General features: G+C 41.2%; 1 pseudogene; it reads left to right on the top strand.

The window, feature by feature from the left end:
* Positions 1 to 10,802: 10,802 nt before the first annotated feature.
* LOC123450719 lies at positions 10,803 to 12,856 on the top strand (annotated as a pseudogene).
* Positions 12,857 to 13,433: the final 577 nt, after the last annotated feature.

The raw sequence follows: 13,433 nt of genomic DNA, 5'->3' as shown, positions 1-13,433 counted from the left end.
GGTGACAAATTTTGTTATGTCTTACGTCTTATGTTTCCTTGCACTAACAATGTAGCTAGTATGAAGCTCCCATTCATGGGCTACGCATTTCCAAGGAGATGAACATCAGCCGGGTCAGATGTTTGGGCGACTCAGATTTGGTGGCTCAACAAATTTCACGGACTTGGGATGCCAAGGACCCTCTCATGACGGCTTATAGAGGAGTGGTCACATTTATTGCACGTCAGTTTCAGGGCTATCAAGTTGGTCACATTGATCGCCTGCTCAATGAAGCTGCGCACTCCTTGTCCAGACTTGGCTCTCAGAGGAAGCTAGTGCCACCTAATGTTCTCCTCGATGTACTCCATAACCCTTCAGTTAAAGTACCATCAGAAGAGGACATGGCTATCCAATATCCCGAGGCACAACTAGTGGTAGCTCTTCACACAATTCTTGATTGGACCATACCATGTTTGGCAGATTAGACACGAGGCGAGCTCCCTGATGAGGAAATCATCGCCCGGTAAATTGTCTTAGGCTACAAAGTCCATGACTATAGTCAATGGGGAGTTACATCGACGAAGCATCACTCACGTTTTTCAATGTTGTGTTTCTCTTGCTGAAGGACAAGAAATTTTTAATAAAATCAACGCAGGAGATCGTGGTCATCATGTTGGTTCTAGGTCTTTGGTTGCAAAATCTTATCACCATGGTTTTTACAGGCATGCCGCTCATACTGATGCACAAGACATCGTGTGGAAGTGTGATGGCCACCAGAAGTGTGCAAGACACGCTCATGTGTCGGCTCAAGAGTTATGGATGATTCCAATAACTTGGTTGTTTGCAGTCTGGGGCTCGATATGGTGGGTTCTTTCAAAATGTTGTCACATAAAAAGACACATCTTTTGGTTGAAGTGGATAAATTCACCAAGTAGATTGAAGAGAAGTCGATCATTAAGTGTGATGCTGAGTGTGCGGTGCAATTCATGAAAATATGATTTATTGTTACGATTACCCACATATCATCACCATAGATAATAGCACAAGCTTGTCTAAAGGATCAATGGAGGAGTTTTGCCAGCGAGAACATATTCGTCTTGATCTTGCATCAGTAGCACATCCGCAATCTAACGGGCACGCGGAGTGAGCCCACCATGAAATTTTAGGTGGAATCAAACCTTGTTTCATGGTCCTTTTGGAGCGAACATCGGGTTGTTCGGTCGAAGAACTTCCCTCAATACTTTGGAGCATACGGTTGACTCCTAATCTTTCCACAGGCTACACGCTGTTTTTTCTGATTTATGGAGAAAAGGCTGTTTTACCAAGTGATATCAGACACAACTCCCCTAGTGTTTCAGCTTATGTTGAAGAACACAATGAAAACCCCCGCCAAGATTCCCTTGATGTGTTGGATGAGAGACGTGACCTTGCCGCTTTATGATCAGCCATATATCAACAAGACCTACATCGCTATCACAGTCGTAGAGTATGCAGCCATTTTTTCTAGGAAGGTGACTTAGTGCTCCGTTTGACTTAGTACTCGTTTGATTCAAGACCCAACAAAAAAGCACAAACTTACACCCAAAGTTGTCAGAATCGCGACTCACATCTTAGGATCTTACGACTTTATGATCCAAACTAGCCCCTCCGATTCTATGATTTTTCTCATAGAATCTTAGATTCTACAATCCCGGTAGTTATGATTCTACAATTCATGATCCTACCAACGGAGCTCCGATCCGATTCAGAATCGCGATTCTGACAACCTTGCTTACACCACCATGGGAAGGGCCTTTTTTCATCAGCAAAAACCTCAACAATGGATCATATTATCTGATTGACATACATGAGCATAAAAAGTCACGTACCTCAGAGGAGAAAAGAAATACGCCTTGGAACATTTCTCATCTTCGGCCTTACTACACTTAGAGCCACTCGCTCCACAACATTGTACATACCTATATATATATATCTTTGTGTTCAATATAATAAAGTCGGCACCTCCAAAACTCAGGGTCTCTGTCCTTTCAGCTACAAAATTGCATCAATCTTTATTCTTTGAAAGACAGGTCACTTGGGGGCTCCCGACTCAACGAGTTAGCCAGTTATACAAGCCAAACACAACAAAAAAATTATGGTTAAAGATGCATGTCTGCAAGATGCTTATTCAAACAAGGTGACCCCGAGTACTCTCAATAAGTCAATCCTTAGGGGACCTAAACTTATCTCGGTTAAAACACGCTTGTGTCACGTGAGAGTCGACATAGAGAAAGGGTGGACACTCCATGGGCTATTGAGCCACCTTCTTTCAAACTTGGTTAAACCTGCATGTTTGCATCATGCTACGCCGACCTTGTGCACTCTAGGGTAAAACACCGATTGGGTCATGTGAGGGTCGGCTTACAAAGAGCGAGGATAAACCAGTGGTTATCATGCTAGTTTCATTGAAGTAAGATTTGAGTCTCAACAATCGATATACTTTGTCGGGCTTATAAGCTGACTCATAAAAATATCTTATTTCCAATTCCTATTCTAGGAATTTTATCTTTTCACATAGTCACATATTGACTACCAAGCTATAATACTGTGTCACAAAAATGACTATTTCTTTTCTTGATAAAAGTATTGTCGGATCACTCACAGACTGTCGGGTTATTATATTGTGTCACAAGATGACCACTAATTTTCCTGACCAAGACATCAGAAGAATCTTTACGATTTTGGTAGCTTATCGCATACAAACAAAGGAGGGCGGCTTATCAAACAATCGAGAAGCAATGCAAAGATATATTGACAAATGTCATAAGCAGACTAAAAAATTGAAGTTTTCGTGCACGATGGCATGAAAGATAGGTGAAATTTACTACCCCCTATTGTAGGCTCATCATGGGAGCCACAAAAAATATCAAGATTTTACAACAGTACTTGAAATTATTCCTGGCCGGTGGCTTTGGTAGCTTCTACGTCAGCTGGTTTCTCTTGTTGTTCTTCGCCACCTGCCTCGGGATCTACAGAATGCGGCCCGTTTTCATCAATTTTTTGGTTCTTGTCCAACCACTCCAACAAGCACAGAGATTGAAAATTTGAAGATCCAGCAATAATAACTGATGAGTGAACATCATGTGCAAAGGGACACTTACGACAAGGAGGAACAATTTCAAAAGGCAGGTTGTGTGGTGCACTTATGCGACCAACATCTATTGAATAAGAAAGATGGTACTTCTTGATATCCAGCTCATTTGCAAGAAGAGTTGTGAGAGAGCGGATCTCCTACACACACTTTGGAATTCTTCCTTTGTAAATTGAGAGTCGTCCACCTTCAACTGCAGAAAACCGTTGGTTGTTGCTTTAACGTCAAACTCTGGGACATAGGCTTTGGCACGAGCAAGCGCCAAGTTTTCTCCTCTACGAGCCGCCGATTTCTCATATTCTTTGATCCATCGAGGAACCGTTGACAGTTGTTTGGGCATGTCTTTTATGTTCAACGGCAGGTCCTGCAAATCCTTGGTTGCCTTGATGGTAGAAAGAGACCATGTGAACAGTTAATCTATGTAAGTAAAGATAGCCTTTAACTTCACAGTAGGCGGCCGAACAAGATTACCATATTTGCGTCCTATAAAACAATAAAAAATAAGAAAGGGCGGAAAGTCATTCGACAAAACTATAAAGAGGACAATTCATGCATCATACCAAAGATTGTAGTAACCATATCATTAAGCTGCTTCGTGAGAGTCCGCAGCTCTTCCATGAGAGGTTCAAGCCAGTTTTCCGCATCCAAGGCACATTGCAGCAAGGCGTCATTTCCTTTATTAAAATCAGCCTTTGTTTGCTCAACGAGATCTATTGCGTGTTTCTTATCATTCTCAAGTCAGGTAACTATATATTTGCGTTGCAATAGTCTTCAGCTTTGTTTCAGCTATAAGTAGCCCTTGAGGATCAACTATGGTAGACTCGCAGTGTTGCAACGATTCCTCCAACAACATAAATATTATAAGTACAAGTTTTGAGCCCCCTAAAAAGAGACGACTCAACACTTGGGGCTACGTGAGTTTGAAAATTCGAATCAAACTGAAAAAAGTCCCATGCATTTGCAAGCAATCCACATGGCACTTGGGGGTAATGCACCACTTTCTTTGTTCTACAATTGGAAGACCCAGCTGTCTCAAAGAGAAATTCCAACTCTTGGGAGCTACAACATGTGAGTTTCTTTTCAAAAGGAGAAGTACTTATAAAGTCCCAAGTCGTTGCACGCATGCGACCTGACACTTGGGGGCTACAGTATTCACCTGTTTAAACAGATTACAAGGTCCACATTGAAGACCCGTCTATGTCATGGAGACAAGCCGGCCCTTGGAGACTACGATCAACAAAAACTTGCATCTTTAAGGAAGTACCGGCTCATTATTATCATAATGACCCATCCCTTGGGGGCTACACATGGTTCTTCACACATTTTAAACATCCAATTCACTACTTATTCGTACTAAATTAGAAATTAAGGGCTACAGATGTATATATAATGAGCAAGGGGTAAAAATAATTACCTTATATTTGGTCTTCATAATGTTGACCAAATTTGCTTCAAAATCCTGGCTCTCAGATAGTCGGGTCACATATTGCTGATGCAATCCTTGGATGACAAGGCCTTCAATTCTTGGGAGCTCTAGTTTGGCTTTTCCTTTATCTACGTAAGTCGGCCCATCTTTGGACATGATCTTGGCTAGAACAGTAGAAGAGTAGAGGGCACGGTAAGATTCGCCAACTATGAAAGCTTTTGCCTCATCCTTGCCAGCGGATGGAGTAATACTATCTGTAGGAGGCACATGATTTGAAGGTGCAACGGGGCTTGGAGGATGAAAGGTCGGCTCATCGAGGACATCTTGATTATCAATAGTTGTTATTCCGACAACTTCAGCCTGTGTCATTTCCACATCGTGAGGCGCCTCAACTTTGTTTGGCGGCTCATCATGAGTTCTTACTTGAGTAACATGAGTATCCTCAACAGTGTGAAACTCATTCGCAAAAGACGAATCACCTGCTTTTCCTAATAAAGGCTTTCGCCCTGTAAATCATAAAAACAAGTTTATCAAGTTAAGGAAACAACGAGTGATTATGTGGTCAAGAAAAGACGGTTTGAATAAAAGCTTACCCACGGGTGATGGTGAAAGCTAGAAGTTGGGTCACAGTCGAGTCACCAGATCAGGGAGATGACTCCTAGAAATAAAGTGAATTAGATGGACTAAGGGGTTGCTTGAACAAACCGGCTTGAGGATGAGAAACAACTGGACTATGTGTCACCTCTTGACGTTGTTTGCGAGAACGTGGCTCCAAGCCGACAGATAAATCTCTAGAGAAACTCCAGGTTTTGCATTTTGATTGAGCAGCATGTTGACTCTCGCTTCAAAAGAAAGTTGGGATCTAAGTAAGCAGCAGGATGTGAAAACTTAACATTTCGGACGACTCATCTTGTCTTATTCACAACATATGTTTTTGAAGAACTAGAGGAGATCGAAATTACCTCGACATCGGCAGTTTGACTGTTTTCAACATCATCCTAAGGGAAAGAGGAGTCAGTAGGCTTCATAAAGATGAGGCGTCGGTAGTCAAGTTCTACCTAATATTCACCATCTGAGGCGGCTTCTTCGGCACGGTCATCTACTTAACAAGGAGGAGGGAGAACAGGTGTACTGGCCCTGATGTTCCAGAAATCAGAATTTGCATGAAAAGAAAAGGTATAAGCCGGCTAAACAAGTGTGAATACCGAAAAAAGAGAAAATTATGAAAGGAGGTAAAGTGACACACAATACTTACTCGTGGAACCGGGTTATCAATGTAAAATGGAGCTAAGCAAGTAAAGCTACAGATATCTTTTGAGTCGCTGAACATTTGCTTGCTGGCCTATTTGATTTCCTTGTCAGTCAAGTCTTTTCCACTAAAGCTTTGGATGTCCTTTGATTCATCAGTATAGTTGCACATTAGATGAGATCTCAAGCTAACGGGTCGAATTCCGGTAAGACCGTGAGCTGTTAAAGCTTTCTACCTTGAAATTGTGGATGCCAACAGTATTTGTTCTTCCTAGCTTGGCCAAACCGGAAATTCAGCTGTGGCGTTGAGTTGTTTGCCGTATAACCTGGAAAGGGATTTTGACCTTGTGGATAAGTTTCTTTACAATAAAACAAAGTAGAAAACCAACCTTCGGGGTGACTCGCCAGCTTGGATTCAGGGAAAAGGTTGTTTCTCCTCTTATGAATTGTGATTCCACCAAGCTCCAGACATGCGCCTTTTTCACGTCAGTTTGTTGATTAAGGTAGAAACAATGTCTCAATAAAGCAAGTGTGGGATCTATCTGAAGATAAACTTCACAAAATATGGGGAACTCACAAATGTTGGTCACAGAATTGCGACCAAGGTCTTGAGGCCTGAGCTTGTAAAAATAAAGCAAGGTTGTAAAGAACTTTGACCCACGGGGAAGAAAACCTCTAAGAAAATTATTGGATAAAATCACTACTTCTCCTTGGGCTGGTTGAGGAATGAACTCCTCTTCAGTCACCCTCCATTCAATTTCATCTTGAGGCTGCGGAAATCCTTGGGTTACTAGTTCGTTTAAAGAAAGCATGGTTTCTTAGGATCTGACCTAGTTGACCTCTTTACTGGTCTTTGGGGCCATTATAGTTTAAACGGCAACACTACAAATAAATAAAAGTGGGGATCAGAGATAAGCGTGAAAAGGGTTCACGCGGTAAGCCGTCCTAACATATACATAAAGAGTTGAGCCGATAATATGAGGAGCTATAAAGCTAAAACCGGCTAAAAAGGAGAGACCCAAAAGTTGTAAGGAGTTAGTGAAGTTTGCAAAGCAATAAACAGGTTTCCTATTAAAGTGGTTGAGCAACTGGATCTACGTGATGCACAAAAACAAGAAATATATGTTTTAAATAGTAGAACTACTGAGACAACGATTCCTAGATGAACGTGATGGTGAAGTTGCACAAACATGTACATATGAAAGGTTGTAGATCTACAACTATAATATACTGAGCATAAGATGAACTCCGACGAACTACGAACAAAGCAGGAGTGACTTGAAGTGATAATGGCGGAGTTACAAAGATTTGTAGCAGAAGAGAGATGTGGTCGGCCGCGTTCGGGAGACCTCCACTATCAACACAGATGAAATCAAGTGGCGGCTAATAAGAGAGGAAGTCGCATGAGAAGGAGCGGCGCCTCGGAGTTCGAGAGAAAGGGCTACGAACGAGAGAAAGAAGAAGACATGGAAGGTAAACCTGGCCGGTCTACTTATAATAATAATAAGACCCGAAGTGGAGTGGTAAAAAATGGAGTAATAGATGGCGAAAAGGGCGCCTCAATTTTTGCGCGTGACGGAGTTTTGAACATTGTTGGGAAAGATTCGCAATGATGACTAGATGACGTTAGAGGCGACTAGGACAGCGTCATGACCATGATGGATGATGAAAATACCAAGTCTTAAACAAATATATGACTCGGCCAAATGCCGACCTAGGCAAAATATATTCCTCAAAGAGAGATCATCAGCTCAAAAGGCGACTCGTGCTAATCTTCACCTTTGAGAGTTTAACTATATTTTTCCAGGATGAAGTTTAACATGGAAGAATCCAAATAAAACTGGGGGCTCATGTTGGGATATACCACACGGGTTAACCCGCCCAGGGGATAACCCGCCTATGCCATAGCTTGGGCAAGAGGCCCTAGACACCAAGGCCCAGGGGCAGGTCACTAAGAGGTCGACCTGAGGCCCTTCACATGGAGGCCGACTCACCAAGGAAACTGAGGAAATTCTCCCTTCGCCCAAGTTAATAGGAAGTAAAATAATACAAAGGTTGCAATATGACCCGGATTCCAATGTAACGTGAGGGCCTGAATCTGTATATATAAAGAAGATCCCCTAAGGTGGAAAGGACAAGTAATAAAAACTCAAGAGCTAGGTTAGCGATTCCGCACCCTTGTAATCGAGTTGATCATCAATAAACGCCCAAGCATGGCGTAGGCTTTTAGCTCCATCGGAGGGGCTGAACATGGGTAAACTTGTGTCTCTTGATTCCAACTAACATCACTCAATTCGCCACCTAGTTGCGATGGCCTCGCACCTAAGTCCTTCCAATAGGACATCTGCCGTGACAAAACCATGACAATTTCCATCTACATAAAGTATGCCCACGATGAGATTACTCACTCCCGGTGGTGATCATCATGAGGTTGCTTATGAAGAAGGGTTGTTGATGGCGACAACAATGATTTGCCCTCACAAAGCCCCTAACGGACTCCAGATTTTCCCTCTCGGTGATGAATGGGAGGTGGAGGCAACTTCGTATCATAAAATGTGATTTTCTCTTTGATTTTTTTCTTGGGAAGATAGTATATGTAGAGTTGGATTTATGTCAAGCGGAGGCTCGTGGGACCTGCAAACTCATAGGGCACACCCTCTTAGCTTATGGATCTCTTATGCCCCTGATGACCCACAAGTATAGGGGATCAATCGTAGTCCTTTCGATAAGTAAGGGTGTCGAACCCAACGAGGAGCAGAAGGCTCTGATAAACGGTTTTCAGCAAGGTAATAACTGCAAGTACTGAAAGTAGCGGTAACAAGTGATGGTGTAGTGAGGTGAAACGTAGCAAGCGAAAAGTAACAAGTAACAAGTAGTAGCAACGGTGCAGCAAAGTGTCCCAATCCCTTGTGTAGCAAGGGACAAGCCTGAGCAAAGTCTTATAAGAGGAAAAACGCTCCCGTGGACACACGGGAATTTCTGTCATGCTAGTTTCATCATGTTCATATGATTCGCGTTCGTTAGTTTGATAGTTTGATATGTGGGTGGACCGGCGCTTGGGTACTGCCCTTACTTGGACAAGCATCCCACTTATGATTAACCCCTCTCGCGAGCATCCGCAACTACGAAAGAAGAATTAAGACAACGTCTAACCATAGCATTAAACTAGTGGATCCAAATCAGCCCCTTACGAAGCAACGCATAGACTGGGGTTTAAGCTTCTGTCACTCTAGCAACCCATCATCTACTTACTACTCCCCAATGCCTTCCTCTAGGCCCAAATATGGTGAAGTTTTATGTAGTCGACATTCACTTAACACCACTAGAGGAAAAAACAACATACAGTATACCAAAATACCGAACGAATACCAAATTCACATGACTATTATTAGCATGACTTATCCCATATCCTCAGGAACAAAAGTAACTACTCACAAAGCATAATCATAATCATGATCAGAGGTGTAATGAGTAGCATCAAGGATCTGAACATAAACTCTTCCACCAAGTAATCATACTAGCATCAACTACAAAGAGTAATTAACACTACTAGCAACCTTACAAGTACCAATAGGAGCCGCGAGACGGAGATTGGTTACAAGAGATGAACTAGGGTTTGGAGAAGAGAAGGTGCTGATGAAGATGTTGATGGAGATGACTCCCCTCCGACGAGAGGAGTGTTGGTGATGACGAAGTTGACGATTTCCCCCTCCGGGAGGGAAGTTTCCCCGGCAGGATCGTCCTGCCGAAGCCCTAGATTGGTTCTGCTCAAGTTCCGCCTCGTGGCGGCGGTGAATCCACGAAAAAGCTCCACCTTGATTTTTTTTCTCGGACGAAACCCTTCATATAGCAAAAGAGGTGGGCCAATGGGCCACCAGGGTGCCCACAAGCCCTGTTGCCGCGGCCAGGGGGGTAGGCCGCGGCAACCATGCTTGTGGGCCACTGGCAGCTCCCCTCTCACACTTCTTTCGCCCAATATTTTTTATATATTCCCAAAAATATCCACGTTGATTTTCAGGGCATTTGGAGTTGCGTAGAATAGAGGACTCAGACTTGCTCCTTTTCTAGTCCAGAATTCCAGCTGCCGGTATTCTCCCTCTTCAAATAAACCTTGCAAAATAAGAGAGAAAAGGCATAAGTATGGTTCCACAAAGTATAATAACAGTCCATAAAGCGATAAATATCAACATGAAAGCATGATGCAAAATAGACGTATCTGCCCCCACCCACCCTCTGGTAGTTCTTTGTGATAGTATTTTATATATTTCATCTTTCAATTTTGAAAACTTATATTTCTTGCACCAAGTTAGTTATGCTGAAAACAACGTTAGTCCGGTTTAGTTTCATTAAAATCATGGAAATTAAAGATCAAAACAAGAGAAAATGTGTTTGGAAAAGTATATACGTTTAGGACGTATGTAAGTTCCTATGGCCTTCTAATGTGTTGAAACTTCAAGAACCATTTTGCTTTATTTTCTTGGGACATTTTCTAGGGATTTTCCTGAAAATATTAAAAAATATAAAAACATGAACTAATGCTAGGAACTAGTTTAATATGTTAGTCCAAGAAAATTTAATGAAAAATTTGCAAAAAATATTTGTAATTGATAGCAATATGACACGACTCATACGTATTGATTTGTTGGAGATGTATCAGATGTCCTTTGGCTCAGTACCTAGTTGTGTAATTTTGAATATGGGAACAAATATACTTAAATGCGTAATCGAAGTCAAGTTGCATCTATCGATTGCTACTCCATAAATTTCTGCAAGCAGCACTATCATCTCATATTTAATGAGCATAAATTTGGTCATTTATTTCTTGATTATGGAGTGTGTATATCATTTATTGTTGTATTATGGGTTGTGGTTACGTGGAAATTAAGCGTAGAACCTCTATATAAAAAACTCCCACAAGAATATTGATCTATATGTGTTCTCCCCCATCTCAAGATGTCTAATCTTCATCTACTACCGCAAATCTTTGTGTTATGCACCATAATTTTAGTGCATCAAGGCATGGCAGATCGACTTTCTCTTGATACCCATGAGGTAAACATAGGTATTCTTCCTGATAAATTTCCACCAAAATATATACTAGCAATTCCATACATCAATGTACAATAAATATTCCGATTAATTATGTGTTTGGATGTGGAAACAGAAGTTCAATATACATGCGGGGTCAATCAACACAAGAATTCCTTTTTTCCTATAGCCATCCATTATTATTAGTTTACCATTTTTAGATGGGTTGATTTCGACGACAAATAAGAAGCTACTATTACAGATATGCATTCTTACATGAGCCTTGTTTTCTTGAAGGAAAACATGGATGCATCGTCGGTGCTCATTAGTATGAAGGAAAACCGAACAAGTTCACAATATACAAATTGCAATATTACTTCAGCAGATATTACATATATGTCTCAGATGTCATATGCACGAGCTTTACCATTGAAAGGTGATGGTGACACAAAATATTATGTGAGTTATATACTTTGCTCCTCTTTACACTAAGATCTTTTAGATAATCTTGAATTTGTTGTGATTATTACCAAACTATTGATTTATAGTTTGTTTCTGTAGATTTTTGAAGTGCTGGAATAACCCCCATCTTTAAATTTACTCATTTTTGCAGTTTGCCGCACATTTGACGAAAGGTAATGATAAGGCATACTATGGAATATCCGCTATCATGGATGTGTATGGACACAACCTTAATGTCGGACAACTTTCAGCGGGTGCGGTTTGGATTCATAACTGGAAAGGTGATGTTGATAAAAACCTCAATACAATTATTGTTGGTTGGGTGGTAAGTCATCTTTTTTAGTCTTTGAATGCCCACTTTTTAAACAGTGTTCATGTGTTATAAATTGTTATTCCTTATAATTCAATTATGGTTTCCAATACTTTTGTAGGTTTGGCCATACTGATTTAATGACTCGCGTACTCACCTTTTTACGGTTTGGACGGTACATTTCTTCCTCTTATTGAAAAAATATGATATAGATAGTCCACAAAAGTGTGTGGAGTTTTATTATTTTTCTAAGATTTATATTTTACGAAGGTAAATGATTTTAGAGAACTCTGAGAAAAACTAATCAACAGAATGATTGGATAAACTACTTATCTATGTCTTCCCAAACAAGGAAAATAATTAGGAGTTGGTCTTGCGTAAATGCTTGACAATGATAATGAAATGACAAGGGGAAACTCAAAGATAGAGGTAGAATGTCTATGCATGGAATAATTGTAATTTAAGAGATATTACAAAAAAATATGGTCTATAAAAATGAGCAACTATATATTAGACAATATGGTATGACATCTAAATGATATGTTTGGGAGTGCAGAAAGATAATTATCGGAATACAGGCTGTGTCAACCTTGATTGTCCTGGTTTTCAACTCGTGAAGGGGTCACCAATATCTCCCGGCGATATCATAAGCCCTGTCTCTGGTATCAATACGAAACGCCAAACGATTACTATTAGAGTGTCCAAGGTACATCTGCTGAATTTGAATTCATTAGTTATGTAGATGTTGTCATTTGATTATTGTCCTAAATGTTTGCATGTATAAAATTGTAGGAAACTTCAAGTGGGGACTGGTGGTTGTATTGTGGCATCAACAAAGCCCCAACTCGAGTAGGTTACTTCCCAGCATCGCTATTTAATAGCTTATCTTCGAAAGCCACTCAAATCTCTATTGGAGGCCATGCTCGAAGTACTACAAATACTACAGCTCCTCCAATGGGAAGTGGAGCCTTTGCCTCTATCCCTAGTAAAGCTGCATCTATCCATGATATATGGCTCATCCACAATGATGGTAGAAGCACCCCAATTGACAATGATGGACCCACTAAAGTTACAGATGGCAAGCTCTACTCTGCCTCACCTATAGAAAGAGCGCAATTCTTTTATGGAGGGCCAGGAGGGAAATCCTAGTGAGGTGGATCTCAAGACCTATGTAATGCAATGCATGAATAAAGCATTGTAAAAAAATATGACAGTTTATATAGTTCTTGGTTGTGGGGTGATCCTTATTGACATAATAAAAGTTTGTTGAAAATTGACAATGCATCAACGTCTTTATTATCACGGAAATTAGATGATCCATATTTGCACTTGTTTGAACCAAGTAAAAATGGCATTTTGGATGTCCAATTCTAATACTCCATACAGTTAATTGTGGATTTCATATTCACCGATTCACATGAAGAGTGTTTAAGGCTTTACAGACCTATTGTGACTGAATAGACACTCGAAAAGGGTAAATATGTGTATACTCGGTCAAGGATTTGGTTGTTATGACGGACACATTCCCTTGTAACAATGGGATCACCTGATCGTATCGTGCCTGCCGACCATGAAGGTGACAGGGGTGGGTTTACCCAGGTTTTAGCTCCCGAATGGTTAATTCCTTACGTTATGCTTGTTGGCATTAATTAATTCCTAAATACTGGGCGACGCATGCGCGTGATCCAGCGCTCGCGAGCGGCCGCATGTGAGCCGTCCGTTCCTGCACTAGATCACGACACGTGTTAGTGGGACAGACCACGGGAAGGAAAATGAGAGACAGTCGTTTTGGTCTTTTCGAGAAGCACTCATTTCTCCCACCTCCCCCCCCCCCCCTCTCTCTCTTTCTG

The sequence above is a fragment of the Hordeum vulgare genome, chromosome 4H (assembly GCF_904849725.1).
Source record: "Hordeum vulgare subsp. vulgare chromosome 4H, MorexV3_pseudomolecules_assembly, whole genome shotgun sequence".
NCBI classification, from domain to species: Eukaryota; Viridiplantae; Streptophyta; class Magnoliopsida; order Poales; family Poaceae; genus Hordeum; species Hordeum vulgare.
The sequence above is the reverse complement of the archived record's forward strand: the minus strand, read 5'-3'. Positions and strand labels throughout refer to the sequence as shown.